This window comes from Cicer arietinum, chromosome 6 (assembly GCF_000331145.2).
Source record: "Cicer arietinum cultivar CDC Frontier isolate Library 1 chromosome 6, Cicar.CDCFrontier_v2.0, whole genome shotgun sequence".
In the NCBI taxonomy this organism is placed as follows: Eukaryota; Viridiplantae; Streptophyta; class Magnoliopsida; order Fabales; family Fabaceae; genus Cicer; species Cicer arietinum.
The window spans coordinates 55106670-55110556 of NC_021165.2; the positions used below are offsets into that span (position 1 = coordinate 55106670).

Below are 3887 nucleotides of genomic sequence, written 5' to 3' on the forward strand. Positions count from 1 at the left end.
TGACTTTTTTTTAAAACCAAAAATTACGTTAAACAATATGAAATCTCATTTTAGCATTAATTATAGGATGTTTGCACATACCTATATATTATTATAGTTTAAGTTGACTTTTCCCAAAAAACATACAGGTTGGATGTTGACCTTGTCAAGATGGAAAAGTGAGTTTTTATTCAATCTTTTTTCTGTTAGAAAATAAGTTTGTAAGTTTACCGTGAAAAATATTATCAGTTATCAAACGGTGTGTGTGGTAGCATTTGCATGTTTCAAATATGTCAACTTGTGTCTATAAGAATTAAATTTTTATGGTAGGTGGAAGTTGATAGAGATCGTTTACTTTTACAACATAAATTAACTTTTTTAAATGTATACTATTCCATAAACAAAATGAAATAAGATTATTATTTAAATAACAAAGGCAACATTATCCTATTCTCATATATGCCAGCCATGTAGACATAGTTTAAGAGGGAATAATCCCCTAATTATTTAATTTCTCTGCCACTAAAACTAAAACCTCTTGTGAAAAAAACTATGCATGAAACTAAGGAAAATGAGAGAATAGGTGGAAAGTCAAACATACATCAATAGAGTGTGATATAAGGGATAAATGTACGGTTCGCCAAAAGATATGACCACTAAAAATATTATTTTAGATTTTTAAAATATAAAAAAATTTACCTAATAAAATGCCTCAAAATTTTCTTTTATTTAATAAAAATGCCTCACATACTAATAGTTTTATAGCTAAAACTACTAAAATCCTATGTAATTTTAATATTAATTCAATAAATATTAAATTAATTTAATATATATATATATATATTTTATATGAGGTCATTTATATTAATTTAATAAATAATTTTATACTACAAACATAAAAAAGTTCATATTAAAATTTGATTTAGGCATTTGTATCTGTTGGGCCGACCCGGATATATGCTCATGCCTAGAGGTGTATATATAGAAAACATTTATATTAGGTTTTATTATGTCAATGAAGGTTGATTGTTGACTTGATTATATGTCATAAAGGCATGAGTTCAACTTCTAGTACCAGCGTTAGGACTTCTTTGATGGATAATATAAAAGTATTTATGTAAGCACTCTTTGAACCTTGAAGTTTGCCTTAATTATGATAGATTCTCGAAACTCAACTGATTTAAACTTTCTATTATAAAAAATGATTTTACGATTAAATTTTTCTTACCTTTTAAATGCAAGACTTTGTTTTTTTTTTCAATGCACTCCTCACACTTAGCAATTTTACATAGATAATTTATTGGGTAATCCGAATATATAAACTTTGATATCATATTGTGTCTAATTTATTTTTACAAAATCTTCTTGAAAACAAGATGGTACCTTTGTGAAATCTTTTTAGTTGTATATTTATAATGTGAAAGTTGAGCTTTTGCCAATATTATATTAGGCAAGTTAATATCTTAAATGAATTTTAGTTACTTTGAGTGAGATTAGTCTATTGATTAAAATGTTCCATATGCCAGCTTAGCTTATAAATTAAACTACAAAAAATGCCTCAAAAATAAGCAACCACCGTAGACCTTAGCTTATAAATTAGCATGAGTTGAGTAAGTTGTGAAATGCACTAGCAAGAGAAATGATTTCTAAGAAGTGCTCCCTTATTTGGGTTGTTCTCTTTTTTTGTATGTTGAGTTTCTCTACTAAGGCAATAGCAAGAAACATTGTTGGTGCTTCTCAACTCTATGCAGGTAAATGAAACTCAATTAAACCTCCCATTCCATTTGTGTGCTTACATTTGCACTCACAATTATGCATACATTAATTTAACAAAAAATGTGTTTTTTTATATTTGTTGTAGTTTCAGATGAAGTGCGTCAAAATAGAAAACTCCTTAACCCAGATCAAAGATGTAAGAGAGGAAGAATTACAATAGAGCGCGAAAAGGCACAAAATGTTCCACGTTGCCACAATTATCTTTGATATGGATGTTTGGTGTGTTACATTTTTGGATGAACAAGGAAAATATTTTAGAAAAGACATTAATAAGATGGCACTGTTAATTTATTTGGTTCATGTAATATTTGTTATAATAAGTTAATGGAATTTGCATTGTCTAATTATCTACTACTACTCTCATTGTTTTAGAGTTGCATTTGCAAAAAAAAAAAAATCCGAAAAAGACTTTCACCTTTAGTTTTCAATGGAGCTAGCTTTAATTGTATTTTTTCAATTATATCATCTAATTAATATTGTGTGCATCACTTTCAAGTTAAATTTATCCGCTTTGCATTTATTATTACAAAAATACACCAATGGTTAATCAAGGTAATAGAGTAAAATCACAACTCTCTTTCTTTTATTTATTTATTAATAGAGTGAAATGATCAATTACGAGACTCATTTTTGGATGATGGAAGTAATATATTTTAGGCTGAATTTCAGTTTTAGTATTCGTGTTTTCACCCATTCGTGAAATTGGATCCCTATTTTAAAATATCAATTTTGTCCCTCCCATAGATTATTTTACTAAAAAATTGTTATGTGACATAGTTTAAATAACGTAATATATGATACGATGATGCTGAATAATTAATACACTTGAAATTGTACTATAATCCTTTAAAAACTGTAGTTTCACTTTTTGAAATTAGTCATATTTATGAATGTTGGATATCAGATTAACAAAATAGTATCACACAACTTAAATAGAGACGGAAGAATATGAACTGAATATACAATGTTTACGTCGAAACCCTCAACAAATAAGGGGGAAAACTTCATGACAAGAATAGAAGAATTTTTACTTAGTTGAGGATATTACAAGATCCTTTGAGTACAAGGAGAGAATAATTACACTATCTTTTGAAAATAGGAGAATACTAGGACTAGGAGAAACCTGACACAAGAAACTAATTTTTGTATATATTTTTTCTCTCACTCTCAACAAGTTCTAGTGCTTGACATTGGGGATAATCTTTGTATGTTTGATCAAGGTTATATTTATAGAAGGTACAAACCAAGTTTGGTTACATGACACAAGTCACTTGTATTCCATGCATCTTACAACTTATCATTGCATGCAACTTTCCACTTTGCATCACATACAAAATGCAACTTGTCTTTTCGTGCAACATGGACATGTCTAATTTGGATCATGCCACAAAAGACACTTTTCTATTCACAATCTCCTAATTCAAGCTACTTTTATGAGCATTCAAAGTGCCTTTATTTTGCCAACTCCTTGTTGCTATGTTTCTGGTAGGCCATATAGGGATTGACATCATATAAACTCTCTAGCATTGATTGGCTTTATCATCATACTTGTTAGGTTATTATTGGCTTTAATATTTTGCATATCCACACTTTCCATCTCCACTACTTCTAAAAAATGATATTGAATGCCTACGTGCTTTGTTCTTGAATGAAAAGTTGGATTTCTTGCAATATGCAACGACTCTAATTGTCACAATACATGGTAACTCTATGTTGCTTGTGCCTAAGTTCCTTCAATAACATTTGTATCCGAATATTTTCCTTGCAATCTTGTTAGTGTACTCATCTTTTTTAGTGGATAAAGCTACAATCTTTTGTAATTTGGATCACCAATTTACAACTGCTCCACCAAGTGTAAACAAATAGCTAACAATGGATTATCTCTAATCAAGATTGCCTGCAGAATTTGATTCAACATAACCCTTGATATTTAATTTTGACCATCTAAAACATAATGCAACACATGAGGTTCATTTAAAGTATCTTATATAGTATTCACATATCATGGCGTACATAGGGCTTCTCATCGTTGATACAATCGTACTAGAGAAATTTCCATCATACTCACTTTATTGTTAGGATTCACACTTATAAAGTATTTGACTGTTACAGGAAGTGGTGTAGTGATAGGC

At 29.1% G+C, this 3887-nt stretch overlaps 1 long non-coding RNA gene across 1 annotated transcript; it reads left to right on the forward strand.

The window, feature by feature from the left end:
• The first annotated feature begins 976 nt into the window (after positions 1–976).
• LOC105852344 (uncharacterized) lies at positions 977–2183 on the forward strand. Its single transcript, XR_001144189.3, has 2 exons — positions 977–1730; positions 1841–2183. It is a non-coding gene; the product is annotated as an uncharacterized lncRNA (long non-coding RNA).
• The last annotated feature ends 1704 nt before the right edge of the window (positions 2184–3887 follow it).